This window comes from Falco rusticolus, chromosome 20 (assembly GCF_015220075.1).
Source record: "Falco rusticolus isolate bFalRus1 chromosome 20, bFalRus1.pri, whole genome shotgun sequence".
In the NCBI taxonomy this organism is placed as follows: domain Eukaryota; kingdom Metazoa; phylum Chordata; class Aves; order Falconiformes; family Falconidae; genus Falco; species Falco rusticolus.
Window position 1 is genome coordinate 1,184,057 of NC_051206.1, and position 12,693 is coordinate 1,196,749.

Consider the following 12,693-nt stretch of genomic DNA (forward strand, 5'->3'; position numbering starts at 1 on the left):
CCCAAAACAATTGCACCAGTTGCTCTAGCAATAGCTTCACCGCTCTGTATCCCTGCGGCACAGTCGGCGACACTCATTTGATCAATGCAAGTACAGACCTCACGCAGCTGGGAAAATATGGACTAAATAACTCGCTGACGGAGCTTTAGAAGCATTTACTATCCGAGGCTGAAATGCCAAACACAAAACAAATTGCCCAAGCAGCCTTTCCACTGGCGCTCCCCATTCATTGCAACCCAGCATGGATCGATAGCGCCTGTACCCAGAGCTGCCTCCTCTAGCTGGGCTTTTGAATAATAAAAATAATAATAAATAAAAATAAATCCTTAGTTCTTGCATGAGCCAGGAAATAGCAAATTCTGATAAGCCTCCGGACAAATTCACTGAACGTATGTTTAGCCATATTGCCAGAGATTAAATCCCTGATAAGAAGAAAAATTAGTTGTAGATAGAAAACCACAGTGTAGCGTTAAATAGCAGAGGTTTATCCAGGGCAGGGGGGATGCCATCAAAGGTGCAGTACCCAGAGAGAGTATTAATTGCCATTAATGACCAGCTGGATGAAAACTTCAGCTACTAAGATAAATTAGAGCTGCAAGTCTACGTCAGCAGTAACCAAACCTTGCCAGATAAAACACAGCCGCCGAGCTCAGCACCGCACAGCTGCAAGGGCAGCTCCATGTGCAAGGTGCACGGCATGCCAAAACCCTATTTTCCTGAAGAAAAATAAAGGTTGTTATTAATTCTAGCATCCTGCCTAATCCTGAATGGGTGCTGGATCAGGTGGTCCAGCGGTCATTTCCCTTTACAAGGATATTTTGCCCTAAACGTGTTTTTTTCCAACACCGTTCTCAGCATGAACTCATTGCACAACTGACTCATCTGTTGCAGGAAAACCAGCCACCACAGGGAGAAACCCAATTAGGACAAAAAATAAACTAATTGCATACAAAGGAATTAAAGGCAGTTTTGGCCAAGGACAGAGTAGCTCTGCTGGCCCGACACTCCAGTGTGGCACCAAGGGATCCGAATAGCAATGCGATGTTGGCCAACCGCGCTTCCTCTAAAGTCCAAGTTTACGTGGAAGACAAGAAGATGACTGTGCTTGCCTACAATACCCACCCGACCCCCCCCCGCCGCCTCCCGCCCCCGGCCATTCCCACCTCCCCTTCCATCCTTACCAATCCCAGTAGCCTTTCTCAGGTTCAAAATCCATGGGAAATAATGAAGGTCTTTGCTATCTCTCGCCTTCAGGAGCTTTATCCATCCTGACAGTTGTCGGAGCTGCTCATGATACAATTATCTAATCAAGCTCTTTCTCCGGCAGCGTGCGCAGAGAGAGAGAGAGGAGGCAAAGCCTGCGTGCTCCCAGGGTGGCACTGAGGTGGGAGCAGGTCCCCTCTGCCACCCCCCAGCCCTGGCGGAGCAGCGTGCGAGCCACCACAGCCTTTCCTCTGCAAAAACTTGCACTAACGGGGTGTGAAGTTGCACACGAGCCATAAGGATTCCCGGAGCGCAAGGTTTGTTTTACCCTTTCCCCCGCCCCCAGAACACAAATGTGTGGCTTCAAGTCATTTTTCTTCCAGCCACGTGGGCCACAAGCTTCCACTGAAGACAGAGTCTCATTTCCTGGACTCGTTACAATCCTGAAATTAGGTGGAAAATGCAAACTCAGCTACAGGTATCTCTGCTGTCCCCCACGCCGCCGGCAGCATCTCTAAGGACAGCACCTCTGCACTACTGCCCTTTGGGGGAAAAAATAAAAACAGGCACCTTTTCTTTTAAGGGCAAAGCACATCAAAGCACATCCCGCCTGGAAATCACAACATTAGTCTGACAACACCCAGCACATTTAAAATTTGGCCATTTCCCAAAAGCCTTTAGGAAATGCTTTTAAGGAGGGAATCCCAGGCTTTAGTTGCACCAGTCAACTATTTATAACCAGTTGGGGTTTTTTTGGCATACCACAAAAAAGAAAAATAAGAGTTAAAAAAAAAAATAATCATCATCACACTGCAGGAAGCCTTAACTAACCCGTTGTTTTCTATGGGAATTCAGGGCTGGCACGCTCCAGGCAGGATGCTGGCCAGCAGCGAGCAAACCCCCGTGCAGCTTAAAACCCAAAACATTTCTACCCAGCCCAAGCAACGGTTGCTACACTCAAACCACCCAGCGACTGCACTGCACTTCTAGGAACGGAGCTGCAGATGGCTTAGGGAAGATGTGCGTGGAGCCAGAGATTTGCACAGAGCCCAAACACCAAAATCCACCCCCAAATTATCCCTAGATTTCCCTTTGCAGCAAGACCAGGAGACTCGGCATCCTCCTACCAGCTCCAGGCTCTTTCCCCTCCACCCCTGCAACATCCCAGCAATGAGCCAAGGTGAGGCACGTACCCTGACGGGTTTTTAATTACTTGGAAACACACTATCTTGAAGCATATGCTTGCAAATGCACAAGTCAACACCCCCCCCAAAAAACAAACAAAACAAAAAACACAGCCAAGAGAAGGAAAGAAGAGATGCAACCCCAGCAAGATGTATTTGGGTTTAAATTGCTTAGAGCAATCATCCAATTTAGCTGACTTCATTTCATTTGCGTGCAGCCTCCAGAGCGGGGCTGTTTGCGTTACGGATAATCTCCGCTCTTCATTTAGAGCACTTTTGGCAGACATTGCTGGGTCGAAATAAAGCCGTCATTTAATAAATAAAAGGCCAACACTTGGAAACACACGGTGCTCTCGCCATAAACGAAGAGTTATAGCAAGAAGAGCAGCAGAGGCACGCGGCAAGCCAACCGCTGAAGGGGCTGAAGCCAAATTGGAGAGGTTTTTCCTTCTGTCGATGCTGAAGGCGGGAGTTTGCAAGACACAGTGACCTCTCAATAAAGATGCCGTCACTAGCAAGAGTAAGCTTGCACCACCTCCTGCTTTTGCACCCCTTAAGCCTTCCTGCCCAGTCTGTTGCTCCTCCTCTGCCTCAGCAGTGGGTTAAAACAGCTGCTGAGTGACCTCAGAAGTCCTTTGCCTGGAAATTAAAAGCAGCTTTGCTAAAGCTGTAGCAGTCACCCCAAAAATCTCAGAGATCACCTTGCCCAGGACATGCTCTCCAACATGCCCTGGGCATCCAGTACAGGGAAAATATCAATAAACTCATGCTTCGCCTGGCGTTCTGTTGCTGTAGCTCTTGCTGCCAAGACTACAGGACCTGAGATTTCTTTTTAAGCACAAAAAAAAAATATATATATAATTTCCTATTCTCTTTGTTCTCCAGTGCTGCTGCACACCAGCACAGAGGTCATGACCAGCGATGCTTCAAGCTTTTCAGAAGGACCTGACACCTTCCTATCAAAAGAGCCCTCATGAGGGATAAACACCCCCCCCCAAAAAAAATAGAGAGATTAAAAAGCTTCTCAGAAGCAGGGCTTTAACAGCTGCCTTCACTTCCAGCAAGAGTACCTGGACCTCTGGGCTCCTGCATCTCGCAGCTTTAGTTGAGAGGTTGCTTCCAAGAAGAGGGGCTCTTGTTTCCCCCCAGCCCTCTACAAGTTATTGAATTCATCAAGATGGTAACAGCCAAGACGAGACCAAGTCCCAGAAGTTCCCACCTCAAAGACGGCCACGTTGAGCCATTAACTGACGTAAAGAACTGCTACGGATTTAACCAGAGCTGCACTTACCTGTTTCTCTTCCTGCTACCTCTGCTGTTCGTTATTTTGCATCGACTTTGACTGTCCCTGGCATATTTTTCCAGTCTATAGTAAGAGTCTCACTTAATGTTGTGTATGCTTAAGAGAACAGCCTGGTTTTCATTTAAAAAGATTAAATTCCTTATCACAAGTCCTTTTAAAAACAATAAAATTATCTTGTCAGAGGTAGAGTCGATATTTTTAAGCTTAACCATCAGTAGAAATTAATCTGACCAATTTCTCCATAACACTTTTGATGTCATACACTGACCTTTTGTGGTCTCCACTAAGAGCAGCTGTTGTGGTTTTCTAACAGTGGTTACCGTATTGTTATAATAATACAGTATATATTAATATGGTAATATAAAAAATATAAAAAAATTGAAAGAGGGGAGCAGGGGGAAAAGAAAAAGGATTTGCAGAGGTGCTTCTCCTTTACAGAGAAGCTAGAATAGAGGCCAGCAAATAAATAAAAATTATCACATCACGCATTTCTTATTCTTTCCTTAATTCTACAGACACTTTCCTACAAGGAGCCTGGCTAATTTGCCAAAAAAACTTGCCCCATCAGGCTGATGCACCCGAACGAACACCATTTTAACCAGATTTGTTTTTTCAGGTGGCTGAAGGTAAGGTCACCCTTGGTGTAAACCACGTGGGTTAAATCGCGTGGGTTAAAGGCAGCTTCATGGGGTGCCAAACAGAACAAAAGCCACCGGGCTGCTCAGTATGCTTTAAACCCCCAAACCACTGCCAGTTGGGCTTTTGGGGAGGTTACAACACAGAGCGTCGGTCTTGGCAGGCAACGGCGATAACACCAAAGCCAGCAGGAGCGTGCCAATGGCAGCATCGCGAGCACCCGCGCCACCGAGCGATCCTCCATCCTTCTCAGCCCAAATCCCCCGCGTCCGTGGGCATCACGCACTTATTTGGCCGTTGCATGCAACTTTGTACTCTGAAAGCGTTTCCTCCCTGCTCCCAACACAAAGATAGTCACTAATTGGGGCAGGTGGCACGGAGACAATGGCGCACATGGCTCTAGATGCCAGAAACAAGCAGCTGTAGAGCATCAGGAGCAGAACTGTCCCCCCAGCTACCGAGCACTGCTTTGTGCCTTCAACTAAATAGTGACGAACGTTGGTATGAGCTGCATACCTTTTGACTTAATTAGTTTATTGCACCAGACCCTTCCGCCTTCAGAATGTCACCTCTAATTCCCTTGTGTTTTCCAAGAAGTGGTTTTAAGAGAAAAAAAAAAAAAAGAGAAAGAAAACCCCCACAATTTAATTTCCAGTAGCAAAAGTCCACTTGATTTTCCTCCTCGAGACACTTTTCTGCCCTGCAGTGGCTCCTCACCTTTTCATATTGCCAATTCAAGCACTAATTCCTCTCTCCCCATCAGCTGCTGTCAAGAATTATTCCTCTTTCTCTCTTCTACTGACTTCAGAGCTGTAATGCAAGGGTTTTCATACCCAAACCAATTGCTCACCTCTCATTCAATTTGGCCAACACACCCCTAGCTGCGCTTAGACGATCTGAACCATCTTTCAGGCTGGAGTTATTTATGGCCATCAGCACAAATTGCATTTTGGGAAAAGGAAAAGAAGGGAACAACCACAGCTAAAATAGATTAACCACTTTTTTGGAAGCAGCTAGAGAGCAAGATGCTGTTTAGCTCATGCTAAAACACTTTGGACAAGTTTTCTTTATGACTTATCCACTTAAGGCTCAGCTGGAGAGAAAGGCTTTCCAACCCACATGTATCTTTTGCTACTAGTCCACTCCAAACGCACGATGCACAGGGCTATGCCTCCAGCCTCATCATCTTTGCAGTTCAAAGCTCCGTAACACAAACCCATCCAAAGCTCTGCTCTTCCTTGAGTCCCAGCACCTCTCTTGAGGCTGTTTAGCCTTAATTTCAGGACAGCATCCTTCCCACACGCATCCCCAGATCCCCTCCAGGCTGGTGCCTCCAGACTGAGGGTGTACATAGCAAACATCGCTTCCCTAACAGCTTGGCATAAACCCTCCTTTTTATCTCCCAGAAGATTGTTTCCCAGCAGCTTCAGTATTTCCACCATGAAATAACAGCGAGAAGTCCCAGCCAGGCGAGCAAGCTGGTGACAGAACACACGTGCGCAATGGCTCTGCCGCAGAAGGGCTTTTTTGCGGTTATTTTTGGGGTAGAACAATACCAGCCAATTAAACCACATGCATTAAGAGGGGGAAAAAAAAATAATCCATTAAAACACAAGTCAGTGGTTTGCATACAAAAAGGCCGGGAGAAAGCGTTGTATGCCTCAGCTAAAAGCATGTCTTGCTGCTTTTATTTGCATAGCTTACTCCCTCCAGCCTCTGGGGTCAGGAGGTTGAAGTTGTATATGAAAACAGGCTCCTGCGAGGAAGCACCTCGCTCAAGTCCTCTGGCAAAAGCCAATCTGAATCCCACTTAATGTTGCATCCTTGCAAAGAGGGTGAATTAAGAGGTTCTGGGAATTGAAAATAGTTTAATTAGCTACTGCTTGGTTTAGAGGCCAGCTCATTAATTCATTGGCAGCTAGGGAGAGCTAGCAAAGCAGGTTGTACTGGAGGAGATGATCATTTTTAACCAAAAATATCATGAAGATAGCATCACTGCCGTCTTTTACACCGCAAGCAAAAACCGGAGCTGCAAGAGTTGTTTGCAAAACAAATTCCTCCGCAGCTGTCACCTGGATCGAGTTTGCCAGGGCTCACCAGCCCCAGGCGTGAAGTATTAATAAACTTTACCACCTCGCTGTTAAATTCACGCAGTTTACAAGAGCCAAGCCATTAGTGAGCCACAAAACTCCCAGTGAACTAGTTTGATATAGTATTTGCAAGTGTTTGCTCTCAAGTGACCTCCTTATGCCGTCCCAGCTCCATGGCATCGGGCTGGGTGATGGTGTTACCACTTCCAGCTGGGGGGGTGGGGGGGTGGGAAATAATTTTTAAAAAAAGCTTTTTTCTCCCCAGCTTTCCTTTCCCCGTGCAAAGCGCCAGTCTCTGGCTGAGCCTTTCATCTCTATGGCCCCCTTCAAAGCTGTGCAGACAGGTTTCCTGCTAAAACAGAGCGCGTTGGGCTGGCAATGTGCTGCTGCACCCATTTCCCAGCCCAGAAGCAACCCTTGGGTGTCACAACGAGCCACCAGGTAGCTCGGCTGCAAAGTTGGAAAGTCCAGTGGGATATTGTTAATTTTCCCAGCTCCGATAGCATGAGGATGCTCAAACAGGGACCCAGTATGGTAGGAAACTGATGTCCTTGGAGATGCTCAAAGCCACAGAGACATGGACTCAGGCAAGCTTATCTAAGCAGCCCAGCTTTGAGATCTCCAGAGCCTTTCCCACCCAGATGGTTTGCAGTCCTCACAAGGAAAAGCTGGAATCAGCTTCCCTGGAGCTGGACACTATCAATCCCATTGCCATTCAGCCCATCCATCTAACGATGTACATCTGAATGGGTCCTTCAAGGCCCCCTAGGCTGCTCTCCCATGGAAAAGGTGACACATCTGGAGCCGCAAACCTGGAGGAGATACCGCAGGGCTGCATTCCAGGTTGGCCTCAGCATGGAAGCCTGGGTGGAGGGGGAGGAAGAGGTGAGGAAACACAGGGGGTTAAGTCATGCAGAAACCCCACAGCTCAGCTTTCAGGTGCAAACCCAGAATCCAACACCATGGGAAAACATCGCAGATTAAGACAACCACCAGGGACAGCATGGTCAGAAGACACCAAGTCTGAGTTCATCCACTGCATTGATCACCCTCGCCATGGTGACCAGCTGCAGTGGCCAGTCACTCCTGTGTAGAGGCTAATGCCAACCCCCACACCCACCCCCCATTTAAAACCCAAGAGGGTCTTATCCATCCCAACAGGCCATTTCCCAGGGGTGCACCCAGCTGGAGAGGCAAAGCCAAATCCATGTTTCGGGTGCAACAACACAGAGGTGGGACAAGCCCAAACCTTTCAGCTCCTGGAAGATTTTTTTGAGGGGAGAAAGAAGAAAAAACACACCTCCCCTAGGGTTGAAACCCACCTCCAAGGGGGCTGCTCTGGGGTGCCCACAGCCAGGTTCTCCATGCTTTGGGCTACCACCAGCCACCCCTTGCAAGGCCGGGAACGTTGCTAGGACACCTGCGCCAGGCTTCAGCAATTTCAGGCTGAGGATGTGTCAAAAAGCAGCAGGAGGCTCCAAAAAAGGAAGGAGAAATTAAGGAGCAAGCTGCTGGGGAGAAGCACGAGCTGCCTGGAGGAGCCCGGCACTCAGGGCAATGCAAACACTGCCTACGCTTCTCCTTTCCATCAGTAATTGCTCTTCCTATTTGGGGCAAAAAACTCGGGAGGAGGTTTGGCCACTGGAGCATCTGCCAAAGAAGCACCAGCTCCACCTCCTTCACCCCTTGAACCCACATGCAGGCTATTTTTGATCCCATTAATTTTTTAACTCATTAAGCACTATCACCAGCTAACAGAGAGGGGCAAGGAGTGACCCTTCCCTCTCCTGGTCCTTCAGATTCCTCTCTGCAGCTCACCAGGAAGAGTAAAACTGCCATTCCCATCACAAATTGCCCTTCCATCAGCTCTTCTTCCAAGAGGTCAGGGCTGGTCCAGGCTCATCTCCATCCCAGTAACCACAAAACAAGTGGTTTGGCTTAAAAACCAATGAGCCAGGACCTTCAAGGCAGGGAGGTAGCAGCTACCCCTGGGTCCAGGCTAAATGCTTTATGCCCTAAATCCTGCCTGCAGTCAAAGCCCTGCAGACCCCCGAGCTGCTGCACTGCCAGCTCTGAAGTTCAAAGCGGAGACATTTTGCCTGGGGCTGGGGAAAAGGCTTTTGAACTTCCACAAAGGCTTCTGAGGAGCACATGACAGCTTATTCACCCACACAGCCAAAGGATTTGCTTAGGCTGGGCATAGCCAAGCCTAAAATAACAGTTAAAACAGCCTAAGTTTGAGCCTTCTTCCACCTGAAACAGAGAATAAAGCAAGCAAAAGATGGGATGGAGAGAAGCGAACCCTCCAATGAAGCCCCCAAGGCATCTTTCAGGGAGGTGGGAAGCTAAACTGAAAAGAAAATTTAGCAGGAGACGCTCTGGACCAAGTCAAGTGTTGCTGGTGAGAACCTGCCCTTAAAGTAAACAGCAAAATTAACACAAGCTGGATTAAATTAACAAATAATTGCCTACAGGCAGGAGAGGGCTGCTCAGCAGCCTGTGCCCAGGCAGAGGGTATTTCAGCATTCACAGCCAGGTGCTACATCAAACCCATCCCTAGAAGTTTAGGCTGGCTCAGGAACCTGCTATCTGTTCCTCCGGGATCAACATTTTCCTTCCCTTGCTTATCTTGGTGTCACCTATTGCATAGCAGCAAACAAACCCCTGTATTTTATTTTGCTAGTGGGGGGTTTACCTTTTTTTGGGGGGGTGGGCGGGTGTGGGATAATCCTAGTTATTTTCTCCTCTTGCTCCAAAATCAGGGACTCCTCCGGCACCTCGTTGCTGCTGCAGGCAGCTTCAGAGACACAGCAGTATTAAGTGGGTTGACTTAATTAGAAGGCAGGATTTTAAAAGCCCATCTCAAATCACTGAACCTGGGGTAGATCTCAGACTCACCAGTGTATTTTCTTAACAAACCAGATCTCCCCAAATTCCCTCTGCCAGCTATTCCCCCATCGTTACCTCTATTAAGGATGGGATTTTGGTGGCTATACAAATCTCTAACAGGATTCAGAGGGGGTTGCCCATCACCTCCTACAGCCTCAAGGTTCCACAGTGCCACGGAGCTGCAAGAATCCCCCCAGCTGATCCTCCCCTGCAGGCACTCAAGGACCCTACCATCCAACAGGTTTAGGCACTTTTTAACTCACGTATGGGCTTAAATCCATACTTAAGTGCGCCCTTGGTCTAGGGAGCTCCAGAAGCCCACGCCAGCATATAGCAAATGCACAGCACTCCCTTATTCACCAGCTTAAGAGCTATATTATTGATTGCAACCACATAACACAGTCCTTGCTAGGGCTGCAAGTGACTTACAGAGCACACAGTCAACCCAAGCATCCTCAAAAGCCTCATTTCTGAGGAGAAAACTTAACACTTTCCTTCCACAAGATCAGGAAATATTTTTTTTAAGCTGCCTTAAAGAGCTTTGGAAAGATTTCATACCACCACGGCACTGCCTAAACAGAGGGTCCTCAGTGCCCAGCACCCCCTGCACAGGGCAGGCTTCCTCCCCAGGGAAACAAATCCCACCTCGTGCCACTCCAGACAAGGAGGCTTCCCCCACCTCCTGCTAAAAAACAGAAAGAAAACTTATATTTAACAAAACCACCACAGCTCAGAGCCACACAGTCTCCATCCACCCTGCTTTGGAGTCTCCAGCACTCAAGGACCTCCAGCACAAAGCTACTTGGGAGCAAGAAGATCACTCACTAATTACCAAACAACCCCAACCTGGCAGACACCAACCAGCTGCAAAATACAACCCCCAAAGCAGAGCTCAGCTGTGCTCAATTTAAAGCCAAAGCAACAGCACGGGGAAGGTGGGAAGCTTGGAGATGTGCGCTCTGGCATATCGTGCTTGCACAACCCATTTTGTAGGATGCAGCTTTTTTTTTTCTGGGGTTTTGGACTGTGCGATTTCCAAGTTAATTATGAGGGACAGCTTGGCCAAGTGCGTTATTTCTGCTGATGGATAGCTAAGCATCCAAGTGCTGTTTGTTGCTGTGGAAAATGGCTTGTGTGGCTCCCCACTGCCTCTTCTGCAGGCACAGCGAGGCAAGGGCAAGCTGCTTCCCTGCTCTGCTCAAGCGATATGCCAGGGCAGATGTTCCCTTCTGGATCCAGCTGTTTTAGGAAAAGACATTATTGCCTTGCTGGGTGCAAGCTGCTGTCCCCCACTGGTGCCATGCCCTGAATTTATAGCACAGCTTGATCCACCTGCATTTGTTTTATTCACCCAAGCAAAAAGCCGTGCAAACATCTCTACTGGCAGTTTGTAAGGGATAGTTGTTGTTTAGGATGTGCAGTCGTGTTTTGGGGAGGTGGCAAATCCTGAACCTCTTCCTGGTGTTCCTCCCACCCGGCTTTATGCAATGGGGAGGTGGGCTCCGATGCCCAGGCCAAGGTGGATGCAGGAGCCAAAACTTTGGAAGCTGGAAAAACACCATCTCTGAGGGTTCCTTGAAGGACGAGGCCAGTTTTTCCTCGCAGACAACCACGCTTTGTACTCACTTGCTGTTACCCTGGCCCAGCGGGGGACTCTGCTGGGAAACCTATAGCGTGAGAGGCTCCTGTCCTTCTGGAAAACACAACAGGAAAAGGCAAGGTTTTCTCCAGCTGCCAGTTACAAAGCCTTTCTCTGTGCTCTGAAAGGGCTGGTGATATCCGTGAAGGTATACGAGCATCCTGGGGGAAAGGAAGGAGGGGACTTGTTGGCATAGCCCGGTGCATTCACGCCCAGAATAGCACTGGCATCTTCACAGGGCCCCACAAGCATTAATTAGTTGTCAAAAGCGTGCAATAATCTGTTTGGTTTTGCCGAGCAATAAATACATCTGCTCTCCCTCACGCAGGTTTCCATCCTAGGATTGATTGATTTTTTTTTTTTTTTTTTTTTTTTTGCTTTTAATGCAATCTCTTCCAAAAGAAAGAAAACATAACCTTTGAGTGAAATCCTCCCCCAGGCTACCCAGCACTCGGTGGCCTGAGCACGTCGATACACACGTGCCCCTTCCAGAGCCTTTGCTCCAGACTTCAGGTTGCATTTCAATTCCTTGCACGGCAGCAGCACAAGAAAGAAAGAGCCGGATCCTCCCAACAGGAGCATGCAAAGGCACTGGCCCCTTTTTCCAGGTGGGGAAACTGAGGCAGGGGTGTGCTCTCTTTCAGCCCTGCAATGGTCCTTGGGGTGGTGCTACCAGCTTGGAGCAATTCAGGGATCGAGGGAGTGGGAAAGGGTTTGCTGGCGTGGGCTGAGATGGCTGCTCATGTTGTGTGACCCCCCTGCCAGGGCCTCGCCCCCTTTGGGGTTCACCCTTTGCCAGGTTTATAGCAATGCCCCGAAACAGCTTGGTGAGGCGGGGTGGCATGGGGAATGGCATCACCAGCCAGCCTTCCCCGGCCCCGGCAGGCTGCTCGCCCATTCCTCCTCCTGCATTTTTAGGCAATGCTGCCATCGAGTGGTCCAGGAGCATCCGGATGCAGGAAAAGTGCTCAGCCCCCGGCCTGGACCCCTCCGCAGTCACCCAGGCAGCTGCTGCTCCCATGGCTGCTGGAAACGCGGAGGCCCTGGTTGAAATGGATCTCCATCTTCATCCATCCTCGGGTTAAAAAGCTCAGTCTCGCTTCAACAACTGACCTGCTGGCAGGGACTAAAGATTTTCAGTCCCTCAAGCTTCCCTCAGGGCTTGCTCAGAGCCCGAGCATCCTCCCTCCACGATGCTCAGCTGTGCAATTCCAACCCTGATTTCTCCCGGTTTTCGGCAAACCACAGCTTTACCTGGCAGCGGTTCCTCCAGCTGAGTGCTCCCCTTCCACCAAGCTGGGAGGCTGCATCCCGAGAAAGCCATTTAGGAGCATCCTTTAGCAAACCGAAGGGACGCACTCAGCTTTCCGAGGTGATTTTCCTCTTCATTGCACCGGTGCATCCCGAGGGAAAAGCAGCTCTCCTGGCAGGCAGCAACACAGTCGTTTGGGGGGGTTTTTTTTGCCCATTTTTTTGGCAATAACACAATGCCGGAGGAGTAAGTTAAAATCACCCCTGCCTGTGGATATTAGAAACCCAGACTGTGGGAAGGCACGGAGCTCTGTTTGGGGTTTAATTAGATTCCAGCAGTTTATTCATAGGAGAAAAGACTCTTCAGTGGCGGTTTCGCCGGCCCAACAGGACCCGTGTTTGCTTTCTGAGGGAAGGGGCAGTAAAACGCGCAGTAAAATGTGCCATCCTGTTCGCAGCGGTGGGAAGCTGGTTGCACCAGAACGGGAAGACCTTTTC

At 48.9% G+C, this 12,693-nt stretch overlaps 1 protein-coding gene across 6 annotated transcripts in view; it reads right to left on the minus strand.

Annotated features, from left to right (window-relative positions):
- LOC119140339 (tetraspanin-15-like) overlaps positions 1-12,693 on the minus strand; it is a 99,053-nt gene that overhangs the window by 56,167 nt on the left and 30,193 nt on the right. The window lies entirely within an intron of this gene.